The following is a 17,942-nucleotide window of genomic DNA, read 5'->3' as shown; positions in this document are numbered from 1 at the left end:
ATTGACTTGAATAATAGCAGCATATAAATTGGAAGGGGCCTGATTAGAATAAAGCAAGCGTACTACTTGAAGAGAAAGTTATGTCTGGAAAACCAGATATACTGGGTTTTCTTGGGTTCTTGTATAGGATGTTACAAAAAAACCCCAAACTTTTTGGCCAGCTCAATATTTTATCATGGCTTCCCTGATAGCTCAGTTGGTAAAGAATCTGCCTGCAATCCAGGAGACCCCAGTTCAATTCCTGGGTTGGGAATATCCACTGGAAAAGAGACAGGCTACCCACTCCAGTATTCTTGGGCTTCCCTTATGGCTCAGCTGGTAAAGAATCTGCCTGCAATGTGGCAGACCTAGGTTTGATCCCTGGGTTGGGAAGATCTTCTGGAGAAGGGAATGGCTACCAGTATTCCCTGTATTCCAGTATTCTGGCCTGGAGAATTCCATGGACTGTATAGTCCATGGGGTTGCAAAGAGTCGGACACAACTGAGAGACTTTCACTTTCAATATTTTATACTTAATTTTTGCTTTTTTGTGGAGCCACATAGGTAATACAGCTTTTCAAGGATGGGAAAGAATTGTTATGGATTCTCACGGGAGACTTTCTCCATTCACCCAGAGCTAAAGTATCCTCATAATGTCTCTCTACAGAGCAGGTTTACATTGACATGATTTATTTTTCTCATTATTTGCTTTTCCTTATTGCTAATGTAGCTTACCCACTGAACATACACCTTTGCAAAAATATCAGATAATATCTCCCAATTTTTATAAACCCATCATTTTGTCTCCCACCTCTGAGAAGTGGAAGACAGCAAGCCAATGTTTCTCAAATTACCTGAGAAGAAAAACTAGGTTTTTTGGTTATGTTCTTTAATTTCCAATCCTTCAAAGATCAATCATCTAGTAAAATACATTTAAAATATTGAAGCAATGTCAAATTATGTAAATTTTTAAACACAAAATCTCTTTCAAAGACATTCTATACAATGAAATTTTCAAGTTCCTTGTGCCTTACAAGGCCAAAAATGGGAGTTTCACATTTCTTTCCCTATTCTTGAAGGATTAACTTACATGAAAAGAAAGTGGACGTGTTAGTCACCTAATTCGTGTCCAACTCTTTGAGACTCCATCGCCTGGAGCCTGTCAACCAGGCTCCTCTGTCCATGGAATTCTCCAGGGAAGAATACTGGAGTCAGTAGCCATTCCCTTCTCCAGGGGATCTTTCTCACCCAGCGAACAAACCTGGGTCTCCTGCATTGCAGGCAGACTCTTTACCATCTAAGCTACAAGGGAATTATTTACATTCTGAAGTTAACCTTAGAAATTATCTCTTTTCTGAAAAATTTTGTGCTGCTGACATCCTAACCTAGACTTATTTCTATATTATTTTCATAATAAAATAACTAGTAATTCTACATTTTAGTATTTATAAAGATTAATACTTTATTTATCAATGCACATGATAGAGATAAAGCTTTTACCTTCAAGACAATACTTTCCAATGTGATAATTATATCAAAGTACTGTATATTCACATATACACATAGAATCAGGCTTATAAATTTAATTGTGCTGAAAAAGTATATTAACTACTTAACTATCCCTAAACTGCCTTAAATTTAAATTATACTATTTTACATACTATTTGCTATCAATATTGTTTTCTACTCAATAATTAAATGGAAGAGGACAAATATGACAAACTCATACTAAGATTTGTGTATTCTAACTTAGACACAGTCAATAACTGTTATATACAAAGTATGATCCCAGTACCACATATGAGAATTTACTATATCAGGCATGGTACTACAAAACGCAAATCCAGACAAAAAATAATTTCCTCCTGACATTGTGCTTCACTGAAGAAATTAAAGAGTTATTATGTCATGACTGCTGATAAAAGTGCAAAAATTCAATAGAAAAATAAACCTTTGAAACATGCTGTCAGCTAATACTGAACCTGTATAATGAAAAGTTAAAGATTTTTAAGGTTATTTCTGATAATGAAAGAAAGTAAAACAAGCAGAGTTACAGCTTTTAAATATAAGATATGAAAATAAATCTGATTTGAAAGAGTGATTTGCGAATCCATTTCCATCTGATGAAGAAAGTACAACCTTCTCAAAAACTTTTAGACACATTTGTGTTTGTTATGCATTTATGTTCTGGTTATTTTTAAATTATATAATTATTACCTAACACAGGGATGAAAACAAGAAACATTGAGACCTTATCCAAATGAACTCATCATGGCTAATGTGGGTGGACGCAGTGCACATTTTTCCTGCTAAATTTTACATTTAATCTAATGTTCTCAAAATCATTCGTAAAAATGACTGAAAAAAATTACTTGTTAATGTTCTCCTTCCATCATCCCTTCATGTATCATCAATTACAATTTTTCACTAGACTAGATCAATAAATACATTTCTACCAAAATATGTGTGTGCTTTTATTGCATTCCCATAGCCATTATAACAGAATTTTAATGCATTTCAGTAAATAAATAAATCAGAATGAAAATTCATCAGTGCCTAAAAATGCAGATCTTTGTTAATCTACTAAATGATCACAATGTTATGAATATACAAGTCTACAATACTAATATCTATTGAAATAAAATACATAGATGAATAATAATGCCATAAGCACCTGTACATTCATCCAACAAGACATGGAAAACAGCACTGTAACATTTCCAAGAAAGCTGATACTCTGTAAAAATCTTAGAATAATTAATAAAGATACCTCAGCTCATTTTGCTTAAATATTCTGATAATGGTAGATGTTCCATTCAAAGCAGATGTTTGGCTATTCATTCACATAGACTTCTAATAGAATATATCCAGTAAAATAGGCTTAGTATATCTATCAATATTTTCTCATAAAATTTCATTTAACAATTGAATGTATAAATGCCATACTTTAACTCTACATATATTTATGAAAGAAGAATTCCTCACTGATACTTTGTGTTATGAAATACTCAAGAATTATATGGGCTAAAATAGTAACATTCCAAAGACTGTAAGTTGAGGTAATAACTAAAAATATTATATTCAAGAATTACTAGGTACCATAGTTAAGAACCCCCTACTCAGTTATTTTATGCTAAAATTTTTGTATGCATATTAATCCAGAATAGAATCTGTAGAAAATATCTAATATTAGCTATTTGTATTCATTACACACAAGTGGATTAAAGTTGTTCTGAAGGTTATCTCTGAGATTAAGCTGTACCTAAATTTTTAAAAAGAAACTTTTAGAAAGTTGTGAGAAGCATTTAATATTAATAAAAATAGGTAAATTATTAAAGTTGACTTTATCACTTTCAAACTATTTTAGAATATGCATTTAAATAAAGCAATTATTTATTGGACACTTTCTATGTGTACAGCAATTTAAATTATATAATTGTTTAAGTACATCTTACTTCACCTCTTCTTCCTCTGCAACCAAAATTGTATCTCCCCACTGGAAAAATATCCTGAGTAACATTCCTCAAAAGAGAATTATAGAATATAATGAAATATTATATTTTCCAAATGTGAATTAAGTACTTAATATAGCTAACATGACATGAATTTATCTCTGTATAAAGCATTGCATTTAGCTCTTTGTATTCATAATTGAGGCTCAATTTCAAGAAAATTTTCTCTGTTTAAAAAAATAATAATAATAAACACCTGTTGATGAGAAAAAATTGCCTAAAAATAATTAGGCATGTTTTCATAGCAATTTTGACTCAGCTCTAGGTAGCGAAATCTTTTTCATACTACCGAAATCTCTTATTTTCTTACTATCTTCCGGTGTCACCACATATTATAGGATCCAAGTTGTGACATCAGAAAAATTAAACTCAGGACATTTTTGCATTCTGCATCCAAGCATACACTAGCAAAGCAGCAATTTGACCTTTGAGAGAGGACAATTCCTGTGCACATATTTCATGCCTGTCTGCCTTCCATATACTTAGCAAGATGATGATTGCTCCCAGCTATGCTGATATACTTCTATCCACTCGACTGGCTGTGGATAGGAGGCAAAAGATCTATCTGTTAAGAGGTGATCTTCTCTGTAGATGCCTCACCTAATCAGAGTAGGATATTGGTAAGCATAAGCAGGTCTGCGACTCTATCTAGTCCCACTACAGCCTGCATTGCTTTCATTTGCCTTATACAAAAAAGGTCACTGCAAATTCCATTGTGAAGTGGCCCAAGGAATGAGTTCCTTCAACACCTGTGGCAATGGACAACAGGAAACCCCTTCTGAGAAATATATTGCATGTCTTTATAGATATTTGAACTATAATGTTGGTTTACTTTTGCTCAAGAAAAGGAATATTTTCCACTATATACTAGATTAAACTAAATAAAACTGCCAACATGCAAACATTTCAGTCCATAAAAATGCTGATTTCTTATGGTGCAACACAATACATCCTACAATATAATATAGAATTTAGGCAAATTTTTCATCTCTATTTTTCTTTCAGATTTATATTATTGAAAATAGTAATTTCTCTCTGGAGGCCTACATTTCAGCCTGAATTTCCAGAAATGTTAAAAAATGACCAATGTAGCAGAACTTCTACAACATTTTCTGTCAATACTAGTGGTTTTTCAAGGTGCAATGCAAGATTCACTCAGGTAAGGAGAATTTTGTGGTACACCGATAAACATAAACACTACTAGAAAACTCATAGCTAGCATCTTAAACTAGCATGCTTTAATAGTAATACTTCATAAAAGAGTTAAGCTTAAGTCTTAAAATGTGAGTCACTGAAAAAATTAAGTAGACAAATGGTACTTACACAGATGACAAAAATGTCCAAAGCACTGGCCTACACAACTATAACTCTCCATATATTACCACATATTATAATCCTGATAGTCTCAAATTTCTCCAGAGATGACAGAACTTTATCTGAACATACCATATGAATTGGTCTCTGTTTTTGTTCTTTAAAAATAGACTAATATAAGCAATTTTATATGTTTTGACCTTAGTATAGCTCTTCCACCACACAGCATTCAATGACTAAAAAGTATTAAGTAAAAATTAAATTTTGATAGAATGACTAACACAAAAACTTTGAGTTTTTCATATCTTAATATGAATACAAAATATACCACCAAATTTAAGAAAACGTGCCTGTAAACAAATGCCAACAAAGACATAAGGATAGAAGTCAACATGCTTAACTCATTTGTAAATATTAGAGCTGCATGGGTTCATTTTTACAATGCTCTTCCCTGATGGCAACACAAAAGTAAACACTTATCCCTCCTAAGAACTCATACCTTTGTTGGTCTACATCCAAAATGAATCCATATAAAGGATAAATTAATTTCTCCATTTTCTCTGAAGATGTGGAATCTAACAAATTAAAGGGGAAAAAACCCCACAAACCCAGAGAGCCTTTATGTCTTTCTCACTAGAAAATATGGAAGCAAACATTCGAAAACCAATAAACAATTTAAGAGGGCTAAATCAAGCATATTTACCCCCCAAATTTTCCTCTCTAGACATTGGGCACATAATAATGTAATGATGTAAAATATTTACTATGGTAAATTAACTTCAAAAATTAGCTTTGTAACAAATATCTTATGATGTATGTGGAGATGTATGTGGAGTCTTTAAAAATGGTACAATTAGACTTATTTACAAAACAGAAAAAGAATCACAGATGTAGAAACAAACTTACGGTCAACAAAGCAGGGAAGGGAGCGGAGGGATAAACTAGAAGATTGGGACCGACATATACACACGACTATAAGATAGATAACTAATAAGAACCTACTGCTTCCCTCATAGCTCAGTTGGTAAAGAATCAGCTTGAGATGCAGGAGACCCCGGTTCGATTCATGGCTGGGGAAGATCTGCTGGAGAAGGGATAGGCTACCCACTCCAGTATTCTTGGGCTTCCTTTGTGGCTCAACTGGTAAAGAATCCACCTGCAATGAGGGAGACCTGGGTTCAATCTCTGGGTTGGGAAGAAGATACCCTGGAGAAGGGAAAGGCTATCCACTCCAGTATTCTGGCCTGGAGAATTCCATGGACTATGTAGTCCATGGGGTCACAAAGAGTTGGACACAACTGAGCAACTTTCACTTTCACTGTATAGACAAAGAACTCAAAGAACTCTACTCAATACTCTTATAATTTTCTTGGAAGAAAAGCTATGACCAACCTAGACAGCATATTAAAAAGCAGGTACATTACTTTGCCAACAAAGGTTTGTCTAGTCAAAGCTATGGCTTTTCCAGTAGTCATGTATGGATATGAGAGTTGGACTATAAAGAAAGCTGAGCTCCAAAGAATTGATGCTTTTGAACTGTGGTGTTGGAGAAGATTCTTGAGAGTCCCTTGGACTGCAAGGAGATCCAACCAGTCCATCCTAAATGAAATCAGTCCTGAATATTCATTGGAAGGACTGATGCTGAAGCTCAAACTCCAATATTTTGGCCACCTGATGCAAAGAACTGACTCACTGGAAAAGACCCTGATATTGGGAAATATGGAGGTGGGAGGAGAAGGGGACAACAAAGGATGAGATGGTTGGATGACATCACCAATGTGATGGACATGAGTTTGAGCAAGCTTGGTGATGGATAGGGAAGCCTGGCATGCTGCAGTCCATGGGGTTGCAGAGTTGGAGATGACTGAGCAACTGAACACTACTGTATGGTTTCCCCTTGCTTATTCCACTAATCTATTATACTCTTCTAGCATAGAATTTCTTACTATGATAACAGAGACATAAAGAACATAGGAAAAAGCACCCTTATTTAGAAATGCATGTAGGTCAACAATATAGTTATTGTTTAGTTGTTAAGTTGATTCTGACTCTTTTGCAACCCTATGGACTGTAGCCTGCCAGACTCCTTTGCCCGTGGAATTTCCCAGGAAAGAATACTGGAGTGGATTGTCATTTCCTTCTCCAGGGGATCTTCCCGACCCAGGGATCAAACCCATTTCTCCTACATTGTCAGGTGAATTCTTTACCACTGAGCCACCAGGGAAGCGCCAAGATTATAGAAACATTCTCTATAAGCAGATGTAGATGTTACAGTGAATTACGTATACACAAATAGTATAGTTTAGAAAAGCATTACAAGTTTGAATTAAATTGCAAGAGAAGAATATCTGCATTTTTATGCCTTTGAGAATATTTCATTTCAAATCTAATGCCTGAATTTATTAGTAGGTGCTAGTGCAATAAAATCCAGAAAGCTTAAAATAATTAGGTCTGCCAGGTAAAACACAGGATCCCAGTTAAATTTCAATTTCAGGTAAATAACAAATAAATTTTTAGTTTAAGTAGGTCTCAAATATTGCATGTTGCTGCTGCTGCTAAGTCGCTTCAGTCGTGTCCAATTCTGTGCAACCCCATAGACGGCAGCCTATCAGGCTCCCCCGTCCCTGGGATTTTCCAGGCAAGTACACTGGAGTGGGTTGCCATTTCCTTCTCCAATGCATGAAAGTGAAAAATGAGAGTGAAGTCGCTCAGGGAGCACTTATATGAAAATAGTATTCATACTTTATCTAAACTTTAAATATAGCTGGGCACCTAGTAACTTTTATTTCCTGAAGCTGGCAATCTTAAAAATAATGCATATGGAAAAGGAAAACAAGTCTTTTTACTGAACAGTCTAAGGGATGAAGAAGTATTCCTGGGTTGGTGGAGGTGTCAGAGAGTGAGAAGTTTTGATTGTTCCCAAAGATGAAGAAGATCTCCAAAGCTTCCTCTAATAGATCTCCCTTGGCTCTACCCTGTCTAGAAGTTACTGGCTCTTTCTTCTCTTCCCAGGCATTTTCTTTAGTATTGGTTATAGATTGCATTGATTCTTTCTCAGACTGATTCTTTCTCTAAAATTCATCAAGTTTTCCCTCATTACTTAGATTTAAAATTATGTACAGATTTATAGATTTACATGAAGTCAATGAAGACCAACATTAAAAAGTACTACCCAAAAAAAGTACTACAGCCCTACAAAATAATTAATTATAAGGTTAGAAGATAATATACTTTTGCTAATTACTCACAGCTTGGTGCCTGTTTTTTCGTGGCAGCCAACGACTGCATGTTTTTAATCTCCATAATAACAATAATGGCATACATCATTAACCCTATTTTATTCTTTTTTTAATTTTTTATAATACCAATAACAAAGATCATTAACCTCTGTTCTGTTTAACATCTAATCACCCATTTTAGTTAAATAAATATCATAGAAAACATTAAATATCACTTTGCTATGCTACACTGGCTCTCAGGAGGGGAATTCTTCCTAAAGCATAATATTAACATCAGTGTACTCCACAAGTGTCAAACAATGAATGGTACAAGGAAATAGATAATAATTTATGGCTTTAATCAAATTAGTTCAAAACTATCTTTTTCAAAGTAGTTTTAAATCTTTATTTGTATAATTGCATTATGCTTATGAAGTTATTTTCTGAAGCTATTCTAGAATAGAGCCACTCCATTATTGAGATAGTCAGGCAATAGCTCACGAGCATGCCAAGATAGTGAGACCTAACTTGTTTTTGAAGGGAATTTCTGAGGATAACTGCTCTCTGAAGAATGGAAATCTGTATAGTATTACTGGTCTTGTAACAGTTACTCTAAGTCAAGATTCTTTTTAAGGGAAATATACCTGCTTGCAGTAACATTTCTGAGTTTATGACTTAAATAACCATTTCACACAATCAGTGACATCAAAAGAACCAAAATGGCAAACCAGACTCCTATTTAAATTTTTAGCAAAGCTTTGTCACAAACTTCAAATAAATAGTTTCATTTCTCTATACACGAGACCGTATTAGCTTCATTATGAGAATAAGTACTTAACTTGGGCAGTCCTATGTGACCCAGTCTACCCGCACTATCAGGCTTGGTTTAGGGGACAGGTGGAAGAAAGATGGGCCAGAATCACAGATAAAACATCATATATACAATTTTAATAAAATTATCCCAATTATTTTCCCTTTTATAGTATTTAGAGAGAGAGAGAGAGAGCTCTCTTAGCAGAGGCTTCTGGGGAAACTAGTACTTAAACCTTGATAAATTGAGTATTTGTAAAATATTATACCACTATGCCTTCCCCTGATATCTGGGCGCAAGATTACAGGTTAGCATATCTCTTGAAAAACAAATAAAGATATTATGCCACACTGATTTAACAGGGAAAAAAATGTGCTATCCTTTCCCAACATACATTTTAGCATCCTGTCTAATTTCCTATCATATGCACACCCTAAACAATTCAGATGGTTTACCCACCCTCCACGGTCTGACTCAGTGCTGGCTAATCCTCTTCGAAACACTGTGTTTGGCTTCTGGATGCCATAGGCACAGTACAGAAAACACAGGACTCAGAAAACAGAAATTCAAAAATGGTTTGTACAAAAACATGGCCTAAGGGAAAAAGCTAGAAGAATTAGGGTTAGTTCTTCCCCCAAAAGAATAAGCCAGAAGAAAACCTACCAATTACTTGATTTATGCTCTTTTCCCTGAGTACATTTAAACCTTTGCTTTGCTTTCTGAAGGAAAAGGTACATGATTAGAGAAGAGACTGACTTCTCTTTGACTGATTTATTCTTTGACAAATTCCCAGAGCCCATTCTGCCATCAGAATCAATGCCTTGGTCTCCTGTCCTCCAGATGCATCAGAGAAGTGGCCGGATGCATGGATGCGCCCTGGACCGGCCTGTGGGTGGGACACAGGTTCAGGGTCAGCAGGCTGCAGCAGACAAGGACACAGCTCTGCACCCTTGTTTTTGGACTTCGTGTGCTGCTTCCTTAGTGCCAGTGACTAAATGGTGCTTTTTCTTCTTGAACCTGACTTCCCACTGAAAATTATAATCTGTATTATACTACTTCCATTCTTACTGTCCTGTATTTATTTAGGCATCCCTCTATTTTAAGGACTGGTAGAATGTGGTAGAATGCTTCAGGCAGTCTTTGCTAAGGTACTCAATAAATGCAGGTATCTTAACAAGCCATGGACCTGGGTCATACAAAACTGAGTGATGATGGTAAAAAGTGCTTTGGAACAGTATGGAGATTCCTTAAAAAACTAAAAATATAGCTATGATATGACCCTGCAATCCCGCTCTTGGGTACACAACCAGAGAAAAACAGTCCTAAATGATCCATGCACCCCAGTGTTCATTGCAGCACTGTTTTCAATAGCCAAGACATGGAAGCAACCTAAATGTCCATTGATGGAGGGATGGATAAAGAAGATGTGGTACATGTATACAAGAAAATGTTATTCAGCCATTAAAAAGGATGAAATAATGCCATTTGCAGCAATATGATGGACCAAGAGATGGCATACTGAATGAAGTAAATCAGACCAAGAAAGAGAAATATTATGACATCCCTTATATGCAAAATCTAAAAAGATTATACAGATGAACTCTACAAAACAGAAACAGACTCATAGGCTTAGAGAAAGAACTTACAAGTTACTAGGAGGACGGATGGGAGGAAAGAATAGTCAGGGATTTGGGGATCGACATGTACACACTGCTAAATTCAAAATGGATAACCAACAAGGTCCTACAGGAAAGCACAGGGAACTCTGCTTACAGTTGCATGGCAACCTGGATGGGAAGGGAATTTGGAGGACAATGGATACATGCATATGGGTGGCTGAGTGCCTCTGCTGTCCACCTGAAACTATCGTAACATTGTTAATCAGTTACATATTCCAATACAAAATAAAAGTTAAAAAAATGAAATAATGTCCTAAAAACTTTGGAAAAGAAAACACCTTGAATTTTCTGTACAATGATGTCAGAGAAAGTGAAAGCCTTCCTGCATTTTCCTATGCCTGATTTTGGCTAAAAATCTTGGTTCCCTAGCTCCCAGTGCAAAACAATTGATTTAAGACACAAAATGAGCTATACTGTCATGCAAGATTTGTTGACATTTCACACTGTCTTTCAAGTAATTTATAACTAGTACACAGTTCAAGGGAAAAAAATAATGATTAAAATTTAGATTCATCATAAATTAAAAAGTGATTCCTTTGGTTATAGCACATTAGAATATCAGAACACAGTAACTATTTGTATTTTAAAATATGAAGCGTCAGTGCAAAGCAATATCTTTACATAACTCTTGAATTTGATAGCATGGGCTTTGGTCTAAGAAGAAGTACATTGTAAGTAGAAAATATCACTACACGGATGTATATTTATATGATTAAATGTTGAAAACATTTATCACAATAAGTTTTTTGAATGGACAACCGTAAATATATTCTTGCTACTTATTCAAAGAAAAGTATTGTTGCTATACTGTTACTCTCATGGTGAGTTCTAATCAGGATTGATCAGTAACAATAAAAATGAACAATTTTAAGATTTATATTAATAACTCTGCCCCAGCTCCTATTTTGATATTTTTAAATTAAAATGTTTTCATCTCAAACAATATGTTATGTACTGTAGTTAAAAATGTAGATAAAAATTCAACGGGTGATAACTGATGAATTCATCACAAATTTCTGGACCATTCTGAGTCTTCCATCATTAGTCAAGATTCATCCCATTAACCATGCCTTGAAACTTTTTCAGGAACCTGCTCCAATATGACTCTTCTTGTTAAAGTACGACTTAAATCCCTCCTTAGGGAAGGTAAATATTTTCCTTAATAAAAACTTTTTTAATTACACAAATAGACTTCATTCTCCTATCCATCTTGGAAAAGCCCATGTGAAATTTCTGTTTTATAGGTTTAAAAAACAGTCAAATATTAGTAATTTCATATAGTTCAACATAATGTTTGCTGACAGGCTCAGTGCTCCTCATAAAAGTTATTTGTAAAACAAATATGCTGAAGTCTAATTTTCCTGCATCCCTTCACTAGATTTAAAATGGAAAGTGCTACTGGTAGGCTATTTTCCAACTGTAGAAATTGTATATTCCATGCTGTAAAATTTTCTGAGGCAATTCTTGATATCTAAGCTCAACATTTCACTGAACATATTTTTCTGGAACCAGTTATAAAAATCTAAGGAGATTTAAAAACAATACCACTATTTTAACTTATTTTTGCTTTTGGAAAGCATTATTTACTATGGAATATATAGGTAGTAGGGCTTCCCTGGTGGTTCAGTGGTAAAGAATTTGCCTACAGTGCAGGAGATGCAGGAGATGTGGGTTCAATCCCTGGGTAGGGAAGATCCCCTGGGGAAGGAAATGGAGACTCACTCCAGTGTCTTTGCCTGGAGAATCCCACGGACAGAGGAGCCTGGTGGGCTGCAGTCTATGGGATCACGAAACAGTCAGACATGATTTAGCAGCTAAACAATAACAATATAGTATTTGCTTTGGAAAATATGCTTTTATGCTAATTGCCATGGGTATGTAATTATTTTTAAATGAATTAATAAATATTTTAACTTCTCAGTTTTAAGATCTAATGGGGTAAATATCAATTGATATAACCTACAAAAGTCAAAGTTCTGTGGAGTTTTCAATAATTTTTAAGAGTGTAAAATGTTTCTGGGACAAAAAAGTTTGAGAACCACTGGGTTAATTAAAGAGATAAATCAGAACAAGAGAAGAGAAAAAACAGCTATAAGACATATTATAAACCAGACCATTCATTCTGTGCTAAGGGACCTGCTTCAAATAAGGGAGTATCTAACTGGCACAATAGCTGAGGACCTCATCTCATTTCTCACTTGGGTGGGGTTAGAAGGGGAGCCAGGGCTGAGCACAGAGATTTTCACAGGCATATTTCTAAGCCTAATCCTATGCAATTTTTTTACTGTGCGCAGGTGCTACAGAGAAACCTCTGGGCAAGAACAATCCTATCCATTAATACAGCACAGCAACAGGTATTCTCTTGCATGACTCATTGATTTTAGATATAATTTCAAGGGTCATCAGGTTCTTTTTCCTTATCATAGCAATCTTGAGAGGTTAAGAAAAACAGAGGTGTTTTACTCTCAGTTTACAGGTGGGGAAACAAAGACAGGTTTCAGGGTCTTACCCTAAGGCACACAGACTGTGTTGGAGCACGTTGTGGAATTTAAGGCACCTGCTTCTAAGAACAGTACTTTATCCTCCTAGCTCCCTGTCTTTAAGATAGTTTTTTAACACAGGAAACTTTTTAAAGTGAAATCCTACACGGGAGTCTCATAAGAGAGCACAAGAAACAGAACTGTTGCAGTGCAGAGAGCTGAAGGATCTAGATTCCCGCCCGTTTTGCTTCCCTTCAGCCAGTTCTCTCTCTTTGCTCTCCCCATCCCTCACCCTCTCTCCCCTTGGGACACCAGTCTGCCCAAGACCTTCTCTTTTTTATTTTCCCCCTTCACACCAATATCCTGCTTCCATTACTCTGCCTTTTGTAGGCTTCTACTTAAATATGCTAACTGTACTTCTTCAAATGCATGTATTCTTGTAAAACAGATCTTGTTTTTTGTGCATATGTGTTTAAATTACATAAATGGTATAATGCTATGCATCACACAAATCAAGTTCTCCTTACTTTTGTCCTTCAACTTTGTTCTACTCAATTTTTATCTCTATGTCTAGCTTATTTTTGTGCACATATGGTTCTATCATATATATTAACATGTCATATTTTACTTGTCTATTCTTCTATTGATGAATCCAACATCCATCAGAGAAAACTGAAGATGTTTTTGACTTATCACCTTGGGATCAAGAGGAGAGTTTCTCTGGGATAGTCACTGAGTTGTTGGGTATACAGACCCAATCTTACCAAACGCTACGAAACTCCCTGCGGAATTGACCTCCCACCACAGATCACAAGAGCTCCTCTCTATACATTAAAACTTGCCACTTTCAGTGCTATTTGCAATAGCTAGGATGTAGAAGCAACTTAGATGTTCATCAGCAGATGAATGGATAAGGAAGTTGTGGTACATATACACAATGGAATACTACTCAGCTATAAGAAGGAATACATATGGGTCAGTGCTAATGAGGTGGATAAACTTGGAGCCTATCATACAGACTGAAGTAAGTCAGAAAGACAAATATCATATATTACTGCATATATATGGAATCTAGAAAGACGGTACCAACAATCCTACATGTAGGGCAGCAAAGAAGACACAGATGTAAAGAACAGGCTTTTGGACTCAGTGGGAAAAGGAGAGGGTGGGATGATTTGAGAGAATAGCATTGAAACATACACTTTACCATATGTAAAGTAGATAACCAGTGGGAGTTTGAAGTATGCTGCAGGGTACCCAAAGCCAGCGTTCTGTTACAACCTGGAGGGATGAGGTGGGGAGGGAGGCGGGAGGAGGGTTCAGGATGGAGGGGACACATGTATGCCTACGGCCAATTCATACTGAAGCATGGCAAAACCATCACAATATTGTAAAGTAATTATTCTCCAGTTAAAGTAAACAAACAAATTTTAAAAACTTGCTGCTTTCCTTTTCTAATATCTCATATGCTGTTGAGTGTTAGGTGTCATCTCATTATTGTTCTAATTAACATTTTTCTGATAACTATTGATATCAAGCATTTCTTCAAACATCTGCTAATTTTTTGAGTTTTCTTGCCTGTGAAATCGTGTACACCTTCTGTGCATTTTACTACAGATTTTGTCTTTTTCTTTTAGATTTCCTATTTTCCATTGCAGGCATTAATTCCTTAGGGGTTTTAGTTGTTTCAAACATCTTTGCCCAATATGTGAACTTTGTTTATTGCATCCTTTATTCAACAGGACTCCTTCATTTTGCTATTGTCACATTTCTGTCTCCCTATTATTTTTCTTTTTTAACTTTCTGCTTCTTACTTTTCAATTTTATTTGAAAAATTATTTTTGTTGATCCCTAGGTCACAGAGATAGACCTCTCAACATTTCATTCTTTGTTTTGTGGCTTAACCTTCACATTTAAATCTTTAGTTTATTTGGTGTCCACCTATGTGTATAGTATAAGGTAGGAACCCAGCTTTAGTTTTTTGCTTTTACTGAGCTAATTTTTGGAACACCCGCTGTCTGTCCTTTCCTTGTGGTGCCTTATTTATCATACACCATATATTTTAATTCAATCACTGCTTCCATGTGTCATTAGTAAATTTTATTCATTTACTGTTACATTCTGGAGAATGAAATGGCAACCCTACTTTAGTATTCTTGTCTGGAAAATTCTATAGACAGAGGAGCCTGGTGAGCTACGTCAAGGGGGTTGCAAGAGTCAGACATGACTTAGTGACTAAACAACCACTGTTACATTAGAATGTTTCCCCACATTTCATAGTTTTAATCATTCTATATGTTTTTAATTTTTATTTTTCTTTCTTCATTCTATTAACAAGTACGAAATTTCTTCCAGCCTTAAAATCAGGCATGCACATACTCTCCTTCTGTTCATACCTCATCGCTGGTTTCTGGTTTAGATGCTAAGTTGTGTCTGACTCTTTGCGACCCCATGGACTATAGCCCACCAGGCTCCTCTGTCCATGGGATTCCCCAGGCAAGAACACTGGATTGGGTTTCCATTTCCTTCTCCCTTATACATCATTAGTATTATGTTTCCCTGACTCTAATAATTTTTTAAATGCATCTATATCTTACCTCCTCCCTTAAAATAGACAAATTTTCAGTCTCCTCCTTCATCCCCATTCTAAAATGGTATGTCTAGGTTTTTAATTCTTCATTGTTTAGGTATTATTTGTGTGTGTTTCATTTGTCTTGCTTTAAAAAAAAAAAAAAAGATAAAACTAGCACTCAGCAAGATATTCACTGACACTCTTACTTTTCACTTATTGCTACCTCCTGTATTTATTTCTCGTGGTTATTAGGAGTACACCCTGTCTAGTACATTCACAAAGATGTCTTTGTGCGATACATTTTCTAATTCCTGTATGCATGAGAATATTATATCTTTACATTTAAATGAGAGTTTGTATATTTTTTAAAATCCAGTTTTCAAGTTATTTGACCTCAGTATTTTAAAATAAGGGCTTCTTTGCCTTTATATCCCTTTATTCATCTTTCTTTCTATTTGTTGCCACTGAAGGCCTAATGAACCCATAGAGACACAGGAGGAAATAAAGGATGGCAAAGGGATGGGGAGGGCTTCCCTGGTGGCTCATGAGAGCACATGGGGTGAAAGTAATACAGATTTCAGAGTTACAGAGACATGGATTTGATTTCAACATGACAGAGCATTACCTGGAGAGAAAAAAAAAAAAATCCACAAACCAGTGCAGTGAACAGAGTTTATTAACTCAAGAGAAATAAATCCCTCAGTTTTTCAATATGTTATGATAATCCATGAACTTCCTCACTATATTCATGAGTTGTATTCAAGAATCCACTTGAATTTCAGGAGCTGATGGTCAGATCCAGGTGTTTCACATGACTTATTATACCTAGGGATTTTGTGGCAAGAAACTGAAAAAATGTACATACAAAAATTGAGGAAGGTTTCTCCATAAGTTCATTACCTAGTTAATATGAATTTTGATGCTTTGCTGTACGGTACATGGATGTTGATACCAGATTTTCAATGAATACCATACTTTTATCATTATAAGATGCTATGCCTTTGATTCAATGTTATTGAATCAACTGATATTATTACACTACTTCCTGGTTTTTGTCTTGCATTCACCTCTTACATCTTTGTTTATCCTTTTCCTTTCAGCCTTTCTCAGTCACTTTGATACAGATATGTCTTTTATACATCTAATATATCAGGAAACATGGAATCCATGAATACAGTGATGAACACACTAAACACAGGCCTGCCTTCATTGACCCAATGTTCCCCAGGAACAGCAGACATGGAGGCAGGTACCTCACATCCAGAAACTAGCACAGTGCCTGGCACAAAAGAACACAGGAATAAATACATATTGATCAAATGAGCTTATTTTAAAAAACAAATTAATTACTAAGGAATTGCAATCTTTGTCCACACAAAAACCCTCACATGGATATTTATGACAACTTTATTCATAACTACCAAAACTTGGAAGAAACCAAGATATCCTTCAGGAGGTAAATAGGTAAATAAACTGTGGTAGACTCAGACAATAGAATATTATTCAGCACTAAACAGAAATGCCTTTTAAGAAATCTGCATGCAGGTCAGGAAGCAACAGTTAGAACTAGACATGGAGCAACAGACTGGTTCCAAATAGGAAAAGGAGTATGTCAAGGCTGTATATTGTCACCCTGCTTATTTAACTTATATGCAGAGTACACCATGAGAAATGCTGGGCTTGAGGAAGCACAAACTGGAATCAAAATTGCCAGGAGAAATATCAATAACCTCAGATATGCAGATGACACCACCCTTACGGCATAAAGTGAAGAAGAACTAAAGAGCCTCTTGATGAAAGTGAAAGAGGAGAGTGGAAAAGTTGACTTAAATCTCAACATTCAGAAAACTAAGATCATGGCATCTGGTCCCATCACTTCATGGCAAACAGATGGGGAAACAGTGGAAATGGTGGCTAATTTATTTTCTGGGCTCCAAAATCACTGCAGATGGTGACTGTAGCCAGGAAATTAAAAGACGCTTGCTCCTTGGAAGGAAAGTTATGACCAACCTAGACAGCATATTAAAAAGCAGAGACATCACTTTGTCAACAAAGGTCCGGCTAGTCAAGGCTATGGTTTTTCCAGTGGTCATGTATGGATGTGAGAGTTGGACTATAAAGAAAGCTGAGCACAGAAGAATTGATGCTTTTGAACTGTGGTGTTGGAGAAGACTCTTGAGAGTCCCTTGGACTGCAAGGAGATCCAACCAGTCCATCCTAAAGGAGATCAGTCCTGGGTGTTTATTAGAAGGACTGATGTTGAAGCTGAAACTCCAATACTTTGGCCACCCGATGCGAAGAGCTTGAAGCTGAAACTCCAATACTTTGGCCACCCGATGCGAAGAGCTGACTCATTGGAAAAGACCCTAATGCTGGG

This window comes from Cervus elaphus, chromosome 12 (genome assembly GCF_910594005.1).
Source record: "Cervus elaphus chromosome 12, mCerEla1.1, whole genome shotgun sequence".
NCBI lineage: Eukaryota > Metazoa > Chordata > Mammalia > Artiodactyla > Cervidae > Cervus > Cervus elaphus.
This window is presented reverse-complemented; position numbering follows the sequence as displayed.